This window comes from Lissotriton helveticus, chromosome 10 (genome assembly GCF_964261635.1).
Source record: "Lissotriton helveticus chromosome 10, aLisHel1.1, whole genome shotgun sequence".
In the NCBI taxonomy this organism is placed as follows: Eukaryota; Metazoa; Chordata; class Amphibia; order Caudata; family Salamandridae; genus Lissotriton; species Lissotriton helveticus.
Window position 1 is genome coordinate 379,586,433 of NC_136071.1, and position 19,304 is coordinate 379,605,736.

The following is a 19,304-nucleotide window of genomic DNA, read 5'->3' on the forward strand; positions in this document are numbered from 1 at the left end:
TCCTGGCACATAAACAACCTCAAAGTCATACTCCTGCAGACGTGAAGTTAAACGAGCTATCCGTGCAGTCGAGTTCCAGCCACCCCCAGGAGATAAAATACCAACCAACGGTTTATGATCTGTTCGTAGAACAAAACGGCTGCCCGACACAAAATTCCTAAAGTGTTCTACAGCCCAAATGCAAGCAAGAAGCTCTTTTTCGATAACAGAATACCTCCTTTCAGCAGAAGATAAAGTCCTAGAGGCGAACGCCACACACCACTCATCTTTGCCAGAAGACTGACTCAAAACACCCTCAATACCATATAAACTTGCATCCACAGTAACAATACACTTCTTATTAATACAAAAAGACTTTAACGTGGGTGCATTGACAATATCATCCTTGATCTGCTTAAAAGCAAGATCCTGTTTATCTGTCCAAATAAACTTAGCAGAGCTCCTGGTTAGCTCCCTAAGTGGTTCCATCTTGTTAGCAAAATTATGAATAAATTTGCTATAATACTCACAAAGACCCGCAAAAGAGAGAAGCTTCTCTTTACTGTCAGGTGCGGGTGCTTTAACAATGGCATCAACCAGATTTTTCTTAGGAACCACGCCATCTCCAGAAAGCGAATGACCAAGATATTCCACAGTTTTGCAAAAGAATTTGCATTTGCTAGCCTTGATAGTCAACCCAAAATGTTCCAACCTGGTACATACCTCTTTAAGATGAGTGAGATGCTCCAAACTATTTTTCGAAAACTCAAGGATATCGTCCTGAAAACACTTTACAAAAACTGCCAGGTCTTTAAAAATATGGTACATAGCCCTTTGAAAGACAGACGCGGCTGAACCCAAGCCAAATGGCATTCTCCTAAACTGAAACAAACCATGCGGTGTGATGAAAGCTGTAAACTGTTTAGAGTCTTCTGTAAGCTCGATCTGGTGATAGGCAGATGTAAGATCCAAAGTCGAACAAAGAACAGACATAGAAGAAATAATAAATACAGAGGTATGTAAAGACTCAACTTTGGAAAATGGTTTAGGTGATACACATCTTAGTACAATTAAGATTTTATGTGATTACCAAACACATTAGACTGAGTAAGTTCGAAAGCAGACCAATCACATTTAACATAGTACTGATTGATGGGTGGAAGGCAGCAGCGGTTTCCGGTGCTGGACGGAGGGGCTGCGCCCTTCTAGTTACTGGCATTACGGATGGTAATTGCAAGAAGCAATCAGTATTCAGTCAAAATATTGTGTGTGAAATGTAGACTAACACTAATATTGAGCTTTAAATCTCGTGACACAGAAATATTGACAGGAAGAATATCGTGGTCAAGCGTATCTGCTTTAAGGTAAGAAAGATCGATTTTAAAAATATAGTAGTCATTAATATCATTTGCAAAAATATAGTTGTTTAAAAAATTTATGATTTTTTATTATTGTTCTGTTTTTTAGTATATATTTTTAATGTATGTGATGTATTTTGCGTATAAGTATTGTTTATGTTTTTTAATATATGTGTTACATTTTTAATAGTTATTTGTTTTAATTTAATTTTGTGTTTTTTAGTTCCATAGCGGTTTGTGGGTTTATAGAGGAATAGGGTGGGAAGTAACATAATGATAATAAATTAATGAATATATTTATTTATTAATGTTTTTTTATTGAGATTTTTTAATGTTAATTGTGTTTTTAATCATTTTTGGTAAATTTTAGGTGCGGGTTGTGGGGTTTATAGGGATAAAGGGTGGGAAGTAACTCATTTTTAATTAATTATTAAATAGTTGTTAATATAAATTAATTAATTGACAATTAAATATGGCAATTGTATAATTAATTTTAGGTGCGGGTTGTGGGGATTGCAGGGGTAAAGGGTGGGAAGTAATTTATTTTTAATTAATTAATTAGTTGTTAACTAATATTAATTAATTGTAAATGAATTATGGTAATTTTGTAATGAATTTTAGGTGCAGGTTGTGGGGTTTAGAGAGGTAAAGGGTGGGAAGTAATTCATTTTTTATCAATTAATAATCATCTGGAAAACACTTGCGCTTAAAGCACTGCAAGGGCTCCCGCAGCGCGGGAGCTTCAATCATCTGGAAAAAACTTGCCGTTTTCCTGTTTCCTGCCACACCACGTTGGGCTGAGGAGCGGCTTGCCTGCCTGCCACACTGGGACTGCTGTGTTTTTCGCACCCTCTCACAGCGCATACCGCTAAGCGGTGAACGGGGGCAGACTACATCTACCGGCGGCCCTGGTGTCGCGCATGCCGTGACGTCCATTGACGTGCCAGGAGGCGCTTAAAGCACCGCAAGGGCTCTAATCATCTGGAAAACACTTGCCGTTCTCCTGTTTCCTGCCACACCACGCCACGCCACATTGGGCTGAGGAGCCGCTTGCCTGCCTGCCACACTGGGACTACTGTGTTTTTCGCACCCGCTCACAGCGCATACCGCTAAGCGGTGAGCGGGGGCAGACTACATCTACCGGCGGCCATAGTGGCTCGCACACCATGATGGTCATTGACGTGCCAGGAGGCACTTAAAGCACTGCAAGGGCTCTCGCAGCGTGGTACATGCCCGGGCGGTGCCCGGGCCCATCTGTGCCCCTCATGGGTCATAAGAGGCAGGGCAGGGCCATCCCCCTTGGCTGCTGTATCATAATTTCAAAGTACCAGTGGGTAAGATTTACGCCAATTTCACTCTGCCCAGTTCCATCGCCACAGCATTCACTGATCCCCTCTGAGACTGCATTGGCATTTGTAAACGCCTGTACTATGAACTAGGAACTGTGGAGTCCAAAGGAACTGTGGATTGTACTGTTACTTACATTAAATAGATATTGGGAGGGTCACATTAAGGTGGGGGTGATTCAGGGCGGGTAGTAACACGTCTTAGTTCTGTGTTACTTGACTCCTTATGTTGTAGGCAATAGTCCATAGGTGAGAAAACAAGTATATCTGGGGCTGTGATTTAACTGTTTGGACAGATTGTAACAGCAGTCTCCCCAAAGCTATATCCTTGCTGTGCTGCTTAGCTTTCCAAGATTATTTCTTACGTATTGTTGACTCATAGATGTTTATATAGATAATGAGTATGAACAAACGTAAAGGTGCAGCAGGCACCCTAGATGCCTTTTTAACCAGACCAGAATCTCTGCTGACATATGGGATCCAAATGACAGAAAGGCGATTGTCACTTGATCCAACACAATTTTCGTTGTACAAAAAATGCAAATATGACATTAACACCTATAATAATAGTCCAAAGTTGACCTGAAACATCCGCCCTGCCAAATTCGACTCTTACTTTCACAAATTTAGCACTAGATGATGACAATATCCCAAGTATAGGAACTAGGTCCCGAGCACTACAACAAATAGAAAAAGCTAAAGGGAAAGTCCCTAAAACAAGCAGGCTATGGGGGGTTTAGAACCTAAGGAAAAAAGGGGTCCAACGTCCAATGCTCAGACAAACCATTGAGCAGAGGAACAAACTGTAGTAATGACAAAAACTTCTAATACACAGACGGAAGCAGATGTCGCTCCTACCCCTGAGATAGCAAAAGAAAGCCCTGAGGCTCTTGAGCGTGTAATCAGTGTGATACTGGAAACAGCTTTTAGATCTATGTTAACACAGATAAACGTTCTAATCAATAAAAAATGTGAGTCATTGGACCAAAAGATTGAACAGTTGAACACTACACCAATATTATTCCCGAATAGGTTCCAGGCACTATCTGCTTTGGATGGTGTGGACTGACAACCAACTTCCACAGTCGAGGAAATACAACTTCCGGTAAATAATGAGACAAATAGTAGCATGGATCAAATGCGCCACAGAAACATATACCATCTAGAGGAGGTCAAGGGAGAGATAGCCTCACATAGGGTATGCAAGTTACATACAACAGTAGGATGGAGGAGCAGCAATGGCCATTATTCATGCCCATAAATGTTTCTTCTGACACAGTGAACAGTTCTTACAAGCCAAATATAACAAACTCAGGAGTAAATACTCGGAAAGCAATACGTTTTATATCCTGGAATATAGCAGGACTAAATAGGAACCTTAGAGACATGGAATGGGTGGAATATACAGACCATAGTGATATTTTTCTCCTACAAGAGTCTTGGGCTCTAGAAACTCCCCACAGGGTAGGGTTTAAGACTTTTAGTGTAAACGCTATTCCATCAACGAGAGGTAGGCCTTCAGGGGGTCTAACCTTATGGATTAGAATAACCCTCAAAATAGAATTAACTGCACTGTGTATACCATCTGAGGATTTGGTTGGTGTAAAAATTAAAACACAGGATAAGAAATTCATATATCTAATCAATATCTAATCAATATCTATAATAGGCCAAGCCCAACCACAAAGGAATCCTTAGTAATAAACCAACTTGATTCATTTTTTAATCTAATAGAGGCTGATGCAATGGTAATCATTGGGGCCAAGTTTAATTGCAAGTTCGAACCGGTGGTGGGGTTTGACAACCTTTTTGAAGATGAAGATACAATGAATAACATTCCTGCTGTAGAAAGTAGTCCGACAGTGCCCTGCACTACAGCAGTCGCACAGATTACGAAACTAACAACAGGGCAAGGGCTTAGAGCTTGTAATGGCCGGTTACCTTCGGATAAACCAAACACTCCAACCTTCTGTAGAGGCAGTTATAGGAGTAGCATCGATTATATATTGGTATCCGTTGAGTTTTGGCCTCATGTATCTAATCTGAAAATAGATGATAGAACTGATAGCGATCATCGTCCCCTGCATTTGTCTTGGATACCTGATCTTTTCCTTTGTAAAATGCTGGACAACAAAGAAATTAGAACTTCCATTGATGCTAATATAGTTAGTAACAACCGCTGTGCTTTAAAATGGCCGTACATATTAGGAAAGGCTGAATCCATGACACAGATTTATAACATATTTGCCGATACTGTTTAACTTCACCTAGATTCACCAGGAGTGGAATTCTCAATAATGGACTACACATCAAGCTTTGCAGGATGCACTGGCACCAGTATTGAGTAGATTTCCACGGGAACACAGCGGAACAGGTGTAAAAATAGGAGTTAACCCATGGTATAATTGGGAGTGTCATGAGGCAAAGGCTGACCTTATGCTGTCAATAAAAGAGAATAATGTAACAGTTATAAGGGAGAAAGGAATTAAATGTAAGAAAACCCTTGCCCATGCAAAAAAAAGTGGGATGATAATACTTGGACAGATCCAATTGAAGCGGCCAAACTCAAGTAGGCTTTTGGCGCTTAATAGCAAAAGGCAGAAAGATAGGTGGGGATGATAAGGACCTTTTCCTTGATGCAAAAACTTGGGAGGACCACTTTTCTAGACTTTATGCAGATGTCGAAGGGGTAGAGACATCTTGTACTGCACTAGTGATACCCAACCGTACTATTAATAATCTTCATTTTAGCCTGGAGGAAACATTACTGGCAATTAATGCAGTCAAACCAGGGAAAGCCCCAGGCCCCGATAAAATACCAGGAGATTTATTAAAGCATGACAGCAGTGTTTGAGGCCCTTATATTAACCATTTATGTAATGCAATTGCTGCAGGCTCACCACTACCTGAAACATGGAAAGGGGTGGAAATTGTTGCAATTTTTTAAAAAAGTAATCGTAGTGATCCCGCAAACTACCGACCAATTAGTTTAATTGATATTTTACAAAAAATGTATTCTAGACATATTTTAATGATATTGAACGATTGCTTAGATGAGAACAATGTGATCTCAAAATTCCAGGCGGGGTTTAGAATTTAAAAAAGCACAATCGATTAGGTTTTTAGATTTTTATGTTCATGCTGGAAATATATAAATATAAAAAAGGGCCATCTCTATATTGCTTTTGTAGACCTAATGGCCGCTTTTGACCTTGTACCCCGGAACTTACTTTGGGAATCATTGAAACAACAAGGCGTCCCTGTTGAATTACTCACGCAATAATAGGATTGCACGAATACAATTTGGCAAAAGTAAGATGGGGCCAGAGTGGTGAATTAACTGAGGCAATTACGGAAAGAAGGGGTGTACGCCAGGGGTGTGTACTGGCACCCACCCTATTCTCAATCTATGTTAATGATACCCCAAGTTATTTTTTGGGGTGTACACATGACTCACCCAAGTTGGGTGGGGATTTGATGCCAGCTCTCTTATTTGCTGACGACACCATACTATCACAAACCCCTAAAAGGTCTACAATCCTTATTGGATTCTTTTAACATTTACTGCAAAAAAAGGGCCTCGAAATAAATTCCGGCAAAGCAAAGTACATGGCAATAAATCCACACAAGTCTTTTAAAAGGAATCCAGCAGTTAGTGGCCAAAAATTAGAGTATGTACATTATTTTAATTATTTAAGCATAACTTTGGATACAAAGTTGTCCTGGAAGCAACAGCTAGAAAAAAATAAGATCATCCAACTCCAAAACTCGTTGCCAATAATAAAGATGCATGGGAGTAGTATATCAAAAGCGTTGACTCCTGCTCTGGAGGTTTTCAAATATAAAGTACAATCAGCTTCTCTGTATGGTGCTGAAATCTGGGGACCCCACTTCAAAAGGAGTTTTAAACTGGGAGAAAATACATTTATTAGAAGAGTATTGGGTTTGCCAGTGAGAACACCCCTAATTCCCATCATTATGGATTTAAACGTCAAATGTATGCATCACCATGCAATATGCATCACCATGCAATACTAAGACCCCTATTATTCTGGGTACGCCTTTGGTCAACTCCTGAATTTACCAGTTACAAGGAGGGTCTACAGAAGATTTTAGAAATTGACAGGAGCAGGGGTACTCGGTGGATCAAACATGTTTTCTTTTGGTTCGAGAAATTGGGCTTGAAGCATTTTTGGGAAGCTCCGATGCAGTTGTCTAGTAAAACATTATTAAAATTCACTTTTTGGACCCACATTCAAAATATTGTGTTACATTGTACAGGCAATGGTACATTAACAACCAAGTTTCTTCTCTTCAAGGAAATAGCTGGATTTGAACCTTTTTTGGATGAGATACACCCACCACTAGCTAAAGCCTTGTATATGAAGTTCAGGTATGGTGTGTTATACATTAATGCGAACATATCAAATTGGGCAGTAAACTGTGATAGAAATAGTAATGAATCTTGCGAACTATGTTAAAACGCACCAAAGGAGAATGATCTACATGTATTATTCTTCTGCACAGCATAGGGCAAACCAAGGAATAAATGGATTAAACCCATTTGCCGTAATCTGAATACTAGAGTTTGTATAGAGGCAGGAAGAATACTGAAAACAGACACATCCCAAAAATAGTTTTTAGTGTCAGTAGGTTTTTATTCAACGTGAGTCTTATAAGAGCTAAAGTTGGATTAAGACTGTAATTATGCACATGCACTTTATGGCCTAAACGCTAAAAATTAAACTATGAAATTACTTTTGCATAGAAAAATATTCAAATTGGTATGCCCATGTGGAAATAACATTGAAATGTTATATAACCATGCATACATTTACACTAGGCTAACAAACAATGACTTATGTGCATAATGTATTAACTCTTAGAAAACTTTTATGTCTAGATTTTAATGTATTTAAATATTTTAATAGTATTTTTTGGTATGGAAAATGCATCACTGCTTCAGATTTTCAGCCCCTACCATGCTGATACGCTGCTATTTATATTCGGCACTGCCACATGTATTTTACAATTGTATGTGTATGTTGTTGATGTATCTTTGATGGTTTTATTTTGAACCGAAATAAAGAATAAATGAAGTCAAGTAATCATTAGTTGTTAATTAGTTAATAATAAATAATTAAATGACAATTAATTATGGCAAGTGTGTAATTAATTTTAAGTGCGAGTTGTTGGGTTTATAGGGGTAAAGGATGGGAAGTAATTTATTCTTATTTATTAATCATTAGTTGGTAATTAATATTATTCACTTCATTGACATTTAATTATGGTAATTATGTAAATATTTTACATGTGGGTTGTGGGGTTTGTAGGGGTAAAGGGTGAGAAGTACTTTATTTTTAATAAATTAATGATTAGTTGATCATTAATATTAATTAATAGGTTGATCATTAGTGTAATTGTTTCATTATTCTTTTCTGTGTGGGTTTTGGGCTTGAAGGGTTGGGAGTAAATTAATTTGACTTACTTTATAATTAGTTGTTAAATACTATTAGTTATTTAATTTAAAACGTTTTTTAATTATGTAATTTTACGTGTGGGTTGTGAGGATTGTAGGTGGAAAGGGTGGAAAGTTAATTACATTTTTAGTGTTTTAATTTGTTTTTAATTAATAACATTTCTTTAATTCATAATTTTGTTATTTATGCAAATGCATTTTCTTTCAACGTGAGTTGTGAGTTGTGTGTTGTTATAGGATAGGAAGTAAATAGACTAAATGTATGTAATAATTAATGTTTTGTTAAAAAATCATTTCTAAATAAAAATATTTATTTGTTTGAATTTTGATTTTTTTTTATTTAATACAATATTTGTAGGTATTTGTGTTATATATTTAACATTATAATACGTTTTTTTTATTTTAAATATATTTTTAACATATTTATATATTATTTTATTCACATTAAAAAAAAGATTTTTATTTTTGTTGATGATATTTTGTTTGTTTTTAATTTTGAACTGACTGAAGTGAGAATAGTAAATGTGACCCCTTTGCAATCCAACACTTTCTGTATTGATACACAGACTGAAGTGGGAATAGTAAATTTTGTCCCTCCGCTATCCAAAACTTTCCTTATTGATGCACTGATTGGAGTGGGAGTAGCACCTATTATCCCTGCGATATCCAACACTTTCCCTACTGTTGCACTCACTGGAGTGGAAATAATAAATGTTATCCCTTCACTATCCAACACTTTCCTTACTGTTGCACCCACTAGAGTGGGAATAGTCATTTTAAGCCCTCCGTAATCCAACACTTTCTCTACTGTTGCACTAATTGGAGTGGAAATAGTAATTTACCCCCTTCGCTATACAACACTTTCCCTACTGTTGCACTCATTGGAGTGGGAAAAGTAGTTTTTATCCCTCCGCTATCCAACACATTCCCTACTGTTGAACTCACTGGATTGGGATAGTATTTTTACCCCTCCACTATCCAACACTTTCCCTACTGTTGCATTCTCTGGAGTGGGAATAGTAATTGTTACTCCCCCACTATCCAACCCTTACCCTACTGTTGCACTCACTGGCTGCGAATAGTACATTTTATTCCCCGCTATCCAACAGTTTTCCTACTTTTGCACTCACTGGAATGAAATAGTACATGTTATCCCTTCATTATCCAACACTTAACCTACTGTTGCACTCAACCGAATGTGAATAGTCATTTTTAGCCCTCCTTAATTCAACACTTTCCCTACTATTGCACTCATTGGAGTGGAAATAGTAATTTCCCCCCTTCCCTCTCCAACACTTTCCCTACTGTTGCCCTCATTGGAGTGGGAAAAGTAGTGTTTATCCCTCCGCTGCCCAACACTTTCTTTATTGATACACAGACTGAAGTGGGAATAGTAAATGTTGTCCCTCCGCTATCCAAAACTTTCCTTATTGATGCACTGATTGGAGTGGGAGTAGCACCTGTTATCCCTCCGCTATCCAACACTTTCCCTACTGTTGCACTCACTGGAGTGAAAATAATACATTTTATCCATTCACTATCCAACAAATTCCCTACTGTAGCACTGACTAGAGTGGGAATAGTCATTTTAAGCCCTGCGTAATCCAACACTTTCCCTACTGATGCACTCATTGGAGTGGAAATAGTAATTTTCCGCCTTCGCTATACCACACTTTCCCTACTATTGCACTCATTGGAGTGGGGAAAGTAGTTTTTATCCCTCCGCTATCCAACACTTTCCCTACTGTTGAACTCACTGGATTGGGATAGTATTTTTACCCCTTCGCTATCCAACACTTTCCCTACTGTTGCACTCTCTGGAGTGGGAATAGTGATTGTTACTCCTCCGCTACCCAACCCTTACCCTACTGTTGCACTCACTGGGTGCGAATAGTACATTTTATTCCCCACTGTCCAACAGTTTTCCTACTTTTGCACTCACTGGAATGAAATAATACATTTTATACCTTTATTATCCAACACTTAACCTACTGTTGCACTCAACGGAGTGGGAATAGTCATTTTTAGCCCTCCTGAATTCAACACTTTCCCTACTGTTGCACTCATTGGAGTGGAAATAGTAATTTCCCCCCTCCCCTATCCAACACTTTTCCTACTGTTGCCCTCATTGGAGTGGGAAAAGTAGTTTTTATCCCTCCACTGTCCAACACTTTCCCTACTGTTGCACTCTCTAGAGTGGGAATAGTAATTGTTACCCCTCCGCTATCCAACCCTTTCCCTACTATTGCACTCACTGGAATGGGAATAGTACATTTTATCCCTTCACTATCCAACACTTTCCCTACTGTTGCACTGACTAGAGTGGGAATAGCACATTTGATCCACCTGCTATCCAACACTTTCCCTACTGTTGCACTCACTGGAGTGGGAATAGTAATTGTTACCCCTCCTCTATCCAACATTTTCCCTACTGTTGCAATAATTGGAGGGGTAATAATAACTTTTACCCTTCATCTATCCAACACGTTTCCTATTGTTGCACTCACTGGAGTGGGAATAGCAAATGTTATCCCTCCGGTATCCAACATTTTCCCTACTTTTGCACTCACTGAAGTAGTAATAGTAATTTTACTAACAGATGGATGCCTTTGGTCTGCACCTACAGAGGAGAACACATGCAGAAAAATAACTTTCACATTGGTATTAAATGTCTTGACTGTAAGCTTATGGCCCACAGTCACGCTAAAATACCAGTTTTTCTTTTTTTTTGGCTTTGATAATGCTTGTCGAGACTTTAATAAATGAATCTCAACAATAAATTTGTTGAGAATATTTAGATTCAAATCATATCAAGATAACAATTACACAGCATGTCACCTACAACCCAAACCGGGCCGGATTACACAGCATGCCACCTACAACCCAAACCGGGCCGGACGGGTGGTTTGTCGGGGTGTGTCATAAGCGATTAAAGCCATATTGATCATCACATACCACCCCAGCTGGTCAGGGTCATATATGCATATAGGACAAGCAACAGATACAGGATTCAGACTGCAACCAGATGCCAAGTACAAGAGACATTGGGATGATGTTTAAACAGCATGTCGCCTACAACCCATACCGGGCCGACCGCATATTAAGAAAAGGTGTTCTTTAATAGGGCGAATGTAAAGATACAGTCCCATTGATCTCCATAGGCTGGTTTCTGTCACGCCTTTCTACTTGATGCATTGCTGTTGGCCACAGCAAGCTGCTACGCAAGCCAATTTAAAATATTAAGAACAAGAGAAACATAGGGAATAAACATAGTGCGTGAGAAACCCCCCCTAACACTGATGCCCACCCTGAACCCTTACGTGCGCAAGCCTGTTATTGGAAAGTGTGTGCTCTGGAAATACTGTCCTCTAAGCTTTTCGGCCAGGCCGGCAACTTTCATGTAGCCCTGTCATCACATTTGGATGTCTGGTAGGAATCTCAGGATACACAGGTAAGCTGGGCAAGTCAGTTCCCTGAATTCCGTGGAAAGGATACTGATAAATAGGCCCATATTTTAATATACGCTGTGGTATCGGTATTTGTCGCCATCAACAGTCGCTCCATACTCAACAGTACCCATAGTTGGCGTACCATTGCCTATTATCCGGGAATTTGTCTGTACCCCAGTTAGCCAGTGGTACCCGGAGTGTGGCATTCAAAGCGAGAGCTATCTGCTTCCCCCTGGTGGAAAGAAGTGGAAATGTGAGTGCATTAGGGAGCCCTAGTATTATGTATGTAGGGAATCGGGTGATTGTGGTATTGAAAGCAGAGTCAATGTCATTCAGGATTTGTTCCCAGTATCTAGTAAGTTCCAGGCAATGCAAGAGGAGATGGAGCAAAGTCCCAGGGCTACCATATCCTCGCCAGCATTGGCCACTGCACTGTGCATTCCATTTCTGCATGTGGGAGGGGATGTAATACCAGTTCAGTAAGAAATTGCCTTGTAGACTGTTTCTGTGTGCTGTGCTGTGTGTGTGTTGCATATTGTGCTTTGTAAAAGATGTATGCCCACTCTTTATCTGAAAAGGGTCAACCTAACTCTGTTTCCCAGCGAATCTGCCCTGGGGTCCTGGGGCTCTGTGCTGCCTTCATCAGGTGGAGATATATCTCTGAGATAAGCTTCTTGTCATCTACCTTGAGGAACAGACATTTGTTGAATGGGGTCATCGGCCAACCCGAATTAGGGCGTATGTCGGGTCTAAGCATCCAATCTTTCAATTGTGTGTGGGTGAACTGGTCGGACTCCAACAGGAAGTAGTCCGCTTAGAGTTGATCAGATGGGATGAGGCCTTGTTGGTGAAAGAGGCATCCAATGTGTTTACATCTGCCTGCAATCCAGCACTTGGCAGTGCTTGGACTCAAGCTCGGCGGGAAGTCTACTGTACCCTTATGTGTGGCACAATAAATGAATCCATGTATTATTAAGCAAAAACAACAGCAGGTCACAATTTATAAAGAAAGCATTGAGCACACATATGATTCATTCTCACTAATTATTGGGAAGTGCACTGCAGTAAATGCATTTTAGCACACCACCTAACAATCTAAATCTACAGATTAATATCAGCAATCCAGATGTTACTGAAAAGGAAGAAACAATAATATGCACTTACCCATATATATCAAAAACACACAATAAATGCACTTTCCATACCTTCGGTGCACCATATCTCATTAGGATTATTGCATCAAACGAATATATAAAGCCAAATGTGAATATATATATGTGATCTAACTAAACGTTAATGGATGAAGCCAAAATTATGGACCCTGAAAGTGCAGACTGTAAACCTGTGGTGCCTGCACAGGTTAATCTCAATTTATTGACTACCTTAGTACTGACCCACAAGGGTGCCAAATTGACTATGCTGCACTGAAGATCAAGGTGTCACTCAAGGTACTATGTGGTGAAGTACCACCTGGCAACCAAAGAACTTGAAACTTCTGCAGCTGATTAGACTGCTGCTGACACTATAATCCCAACAGCACCTAGAAGTGCCCCAATATCGCTGAAGCCTTGCATCCAGAGAAAAGGGTTGCTGAACCATCTCCACCATGGAGGTGTCAGCAAGCCTGACAGTATGCTCGCATAAGCACTGACAGTGTACTCACCTGAGGATTCCGGCACCCGAACCTGCACAGCCAATCAGAGCACAAGAGCTTCTGGTGTCAGCAAATTAGAAGCTGTCACTGCCCTCCAAAGACTCACTGTGTGCTACTTCGCCTGAGCAGGACTAGTGCAAGCTATGTTCTTCGTCATATACACCACCAGTGAACCAGTCCACCAGGAAGAGACCCATATTCGTTGTACACAGTCAAGGAGAAGGGACAGATAAGAAATTATACAAATTTGGTAGACCACTGTGAGAAGTTAGCCTGATATATGATGTTTCCAATTCTGGAACCACCTTGTATCAGTCCAAACTATCCCTTATGGTGTCTGATTGTAAGTCAACCTTGTAGACAAGCTATCTTAATGGTAGCATAGACTAAGCAGCCTTAAAGGCTAAACTCAAGAGGTCGTGTTAAGCGAGCTGTTTTACCAATCACAGTCCTGTAATATCAAATGAAAGGACACCACACAAGTATATATTATAAAAATATATGTGTTTATTTCTAAAAATAATCCCCAGTACTCTTTATGAACAAATGGGCACAAGCGTTAAATCAAAAGCACAGTATAACATACAAAGTTTCACAATTATGGATGAGGGCGGGGGGCCACTCAGACCATATACTAAGAAAGTGGTATAAGAGATACCAATCGAACAGTGGTTAGGCCTAGGGCCTAGGGAATCACTGGGAGCAGTCGGGACAAGCAATGCTGAAGTCGGGAAAAGCCCGCGGGATTCGGGTGCAGTGCTTAAAGCACACGCATGCACCAATGTAAGTCAATGGTGCGTAAAAGTTACACAAATAGAGTTTTAGGATACTTCCGAAGTACCTATAAGGACAAAACTTTAGACACAGACCCTAGAGGTGTGTACCAGTGTGGGAACACCGGCGTTGCAATGTTACCTCACCCACAGGAAGCGGGTGCATAGGGTCGAAGTGGCGTCGGGTTTCGTCACGCAGGTTCTGGGTGCTTGAAGCTGAAGATGCTGCAGGCGATGTGAAGGAGAAGTGTACGGTGTGATCCAAGGGTGGATCAGAGTCGAAAAGTACTTGAAAGCAGAGGGGACAGAGTCTGGGTCACTCAGCAGTGACCAGGGTCGGAACCAGGCAATGTCGGGCGCAATCAGGTGGTTGTCGAGGAGCTTCTCTCTGCTGCCACGTGGGCTCTGGGGCATCTGCGATGTCCAGGAGCGGGTCACGAGCTGTCCCACGTAGGCTCTCACCGTCGGCACTGTCGGCTTCAAGATTGGAGCAAACAACACTTGGCAAGAGCAATCCACGCGGAACTGGAAGATTGCTTCTCACTCAGACCAGGAGGGTCAGAGTGGGTGCTCCTTTTCAGAGGAGCTGGTGCAAGTCTGGAGCAACCAGAATCACAAGTCGTATTTAGGTTTTCGCCGGCACAGGGGCCACAAGCCAGCTGGCAAGTTACCGGGCCAATGCGTTGAGCCAAAGAAAGCAGAAGGGCCCCACGCAGCACTCGTTGAGTGTAGAGGGGTGAACTTCAGTGCAAGAGTGGCTCAGGGTTGGGGCTTCCTAAACCCCAGTGTACAGCTTCGAGGGTCACTCGTGGGCTGCACGGTCAGCGTCTCATGGTCTTTTCAAGATGGCGTGCCCCACGCTTCCGGTCGCCTCCACGGGTCTCAGCTCTGCAGGGACTGTGGATCGGGCTGTAAGAAGGCAGGCAAGCTTAATCTCGTTGATCTCTGTTGTTCGAGTTCCAGCGGGAACTGCAACAAAGCAGACGTCGAGGTGCTGGATGGTGCCTGTTTGCACAGGGTGGTCACTCCTTGACCACAAGGGAGATTCTTCAGTCTTCTACGTCGAGTAGGATGTCGAAGGGTCCAGAGTTTTGTTTCTTATGTTTCATCAGGATAATCTGAAGTGCATTGGCACTGCTCCCACTCTTATTCGAATCTAGGGGGCTGGATTACCTGCTAGGTCCCCTCCTATGGGTGGGACCCAGGAAGGGGGTGGGTACACCCCTTTCCTTTGATCCAGGCCGCGCTGGGACAGGGGCTGGTGTGCCCCAGAACCGGTTTGGCCGGATTATGCAAGGGGCAGTCTTGTGCTCCCCATGCAGTGTCTGGTTTCTTTCAAACCTCCCTGCTACAATCCACTATCTCCTGTCTGGGGGGGTGTGACACCTCCCTGCGACAGGAAACCCTTTGTCCAGGCCTCCTTGGCTGAGTTTTGGTCAGCTGCAGGAGATCAGACCCGTGTCTGTGGCAGAAGCATCCATTTTGTGGATCTGAGGCTCTTTTAAAAATCAACCGCATTTTAGTAAAGTAACATGTCTTCTCCCACTAGAGGGGTGGAATGCTATCCCCGTCACCAGGACTGGCGAGGGGATAGTATTCCAAATCGTATGACACCTTACACGACATGTTTTGATAAAGCCAAACCAAAGTTGCCATATAACCGCGAGGATTATAATGCACTTAATAGTATATGGTATGGCATTATCCCGGAACAGCTTAGGGACTTGTTCCCGACGGCTGTAGACAGGCTCAGCTCATGCTAGAGCTCCATCTCACATTAAACCACGCACTCTGCCTCCAGGATTGATAAGGCCTTCCATAGGAGTGGCTTACAGGTTTATATGTGTCCAGATATAGGTTTAGATATTGGTATACTATATCTAAGCAAGAGGTGATTACACCATCTTGCCCCAGCTGAGTGATCAGCCAGTTGTGTCAATTTATGAACCAGCCAGGGGTGGCAAAAGATATGCTGCAGCCCCTGGTAGGCCTTGGTGGCACCTATGCCCTGAGCACCTATAGTGCATAGTACAGGGGCTGACAAGGAGTCCATTTCCAATTGTGGTATGTACCTATAGCACATGTATTACTAATTTAGAGAGAGAACAGCAGGCTGGGGGTCTGATTAGCAGGCCCACAGCCTCAGTAAGTCGAAAACCAGTGAAGCAAAAAGCAAAAATTTGGGGTGACCATAGGATAGCAGACCCTACTCTCCTACAACCACAAAATGATTATGTGCTAAGAGATGTATGTACAATTCAAGACACTCCTTATATTCTGACTCATTTACTCTGAGCCCTGAATATAATGGCAATTCAATTTTAGCTGCTGCTAGCACGCTGTCCATTGGGTTTTAAAACACTACCAGCTAGTACCTAATGTAGACATTCACTAAACACCGAAGAGCCTGAATCACTAACCACCACTAATAATCATCACATTTTTGTCTCTAAAGTCATTACATGTGTGTGGTTTCATTGAAGACGACCGACTTTCACTTATAAACTGCCCTACGATGTCGGCTATATTCATTCCCATGTTATAATGAATGACCCCCCTCCAAAATGGCCATCCTCCGGGTTAGCACTCTGGACCTCTGGGTTAGCCACACACTCTGCCCACCCCCGGAAGTGTGCGGCAGGTCAATACATGACAGGCCTACACCACTCTACCACCCAGACCCGGTAGGAGTGAGTAGGTTTGCAGCATCGTGTAATCTACACGAACGTGAGTACCTCACAGAGGAGGGCAGGACTGCGCAGTATAGCCGCATAGACAGGGTTGCAAGTCGTTAACGTTTTTCCCAATACTCATTGTGGGTCATATTGTCTGTGGGGTACATAGATTGTTTTAAATGCTGCTAGTTGGCCATGGTTCCATTAATCCTCCGATATGAAATAGCCAGCCACGCCTGTCTTCTTGGGACCCCGAGCACCTGACGAGGAACTGCGGACTAACGCTGTTCAGGTTTAATGCACTTTTTGGTTAACGCAGTGTTCTAACGGTGACAAACATAGTCAAAAAACAAGTTGAGGGCCAACGCGATGATACACACACGCTGCAATCCCCTCCCCGCAACCTAGAACGCACACGTGTTCCTCAAACCCCATGGAGGACCCCAGCAATCAAAAGAGACCTGATGACACATTGATTAGACAGTCATAAGTTTCCAGGCATTGTTACCCACGATTGACTTTAGAGGCACATAGTGAGGAGGCAACTACAACAGCCGCATTGTGCCAACCCATAATTGAGCACGTACCCCATCTCTGCCTTTCTGCATTGTTTCTCCTAGTACTCGAATGTAACCACTCATGTTTTGTTGTTAAGATATACCATATTTCTGTGTTCCTATATACTCCTGCTTACGAGGTTTGCCAGCATTTCCGTGCATCCTATGTTTAGGAGGCATTTAAACTAGACGTGCACTAGATTATCATGTATTATGCCTAATTGATTAAAACTTCACTCTGTCTGGATATATTATAGACCTTCCTAACCCTTTCATTTTACTATGCAACATGTTCTCATAGCAGAGGTTCCCATGACCACTCATTAGAGGAGATTGTAGGACACTAGTGATTGTGTGGTTGTACATACCCTTACAGTGTACATGATGTTTATTTTCTTGTCCTCCCTCTCCTGTTTGTATTCCCTAGTACATGAGGAACTCCTTGTGTGATTTACCTACCGGGTACTGTGAAGCCTGGTTAGTTCTTAATTGTGGGTAAGTGCCCACCCTCTGCTACTGCCATGCGCCACATTAGGTGAAACTCAATGCGTGCTCACCTAATGTTTTCACTGTGTGGCACCCTGGTTTTAATGGTTCTTTAACTGTTTGATGCTCACGATTAAATTGCTGAGAGATGGCTAAGCACAGAAAATATGAGAAAATCCACCATTTGCAACTGTACTCCACTGACCTATATGATGTATTTTTTCTCAACAGGTAGTTCCAGTACTACCAGGCATTTGACTATTGAGTCATATGGTTGATGTGAGTGTGTAGCCACAACACCATTTTGAAGTTTGAGGTGTAGATAGTTTTCCCCCCCTTTTTTTCGGTCCGGACGAATCGCCTGTAGATTATTCAGTTTGGCAAAAAACATGTTTACCTACTACTTATAAGAGTGCCTCAACCTGAGACATTACCTCAGCCTTGCGCCTTATAGTTCTGTTTTTACTTAGGGTAGGAGACCCCTTGATTAAAGTTGTTTTCTTAGGTACTCCTAATCTTATTTTATATTCACATCCAACATTTATACACATCTACACACACAAGGCCCCCCACCATCACTTCACCAAACGGCTGTTGAATTTGAATTTGAATTTAAAATACTTATAAAGCGCAGCATTCACCGTGCGGTTTCTTGGCGCTATGGAGACACATTTAGCAGAAAAGAAGCAGTGGATACTGGTGAAATGAAGAGAGCAAGATGATTTACAAAGAAAAGGCCTGATTAAACAAAAAGGTTTTGAGATCTTTACGAAAGGAAGAGTAATGTTTAGCAGACCGTAGGTGGTCGGGGAGGGAGTTCCAAAAGGTGGGTGCCAAAGTAGAAAAATTGGCCCCTCCCCACTTTTTGCGTTTGTAACGAGGAATTTGCAGAAGCGATTGAGATGACGAACGAAGCTCTCTGGTAGGGACATACTCCCTAATCAGGGAGGCAATGAAAGCGGGAGCAGAACCCTGGCGGGCCTGGAATACCATACAGCCAGTTTTAAAGAGAGATCGCTCCCTGACAGGGAGCCAGTGGAGCGCCTTTAGTAAGGGGGTTGAGTGATGGGAGCGGGAAAGGCCATACACTAATCGGGCCGCCTGGTTCTGAACCATCTGGAGCTTCCGTAGGCTGTACGCCGGAATGCCGTTGTAAAGGGCATTGGCGTAATCCAGCCGGGAAATCACCAAAGCGGACATAATCAGTTTAAGTGCCAGAGGAGAAAAGAAGCGGGAAACAGTGCGAATAGTACGAAGAGAGAGAAAGCAAGAAGAAACAACAGAACTAATTTGTGAGTGTAGGGTGAGATGATTATTCATTTTGATACCTAGGGTCTTAACTGTAGAAGAAGGAGTGGGGGGGGGACCAAAGGAAGAAGGCCAAAATAAAGAGTTCCAGGGACTGGAAGAACCACCCGTGAGAACCAGCTCGGTTTTGTCCGGGTTCAACTTCAGGTGGTTGTGGTTCATCCAGTCCCTGATAAAAATCATAATAGTTTGGAAATTAGAGATAGAATTAGAAGAAGAAGAGAGGTTGAAAATGAGCTG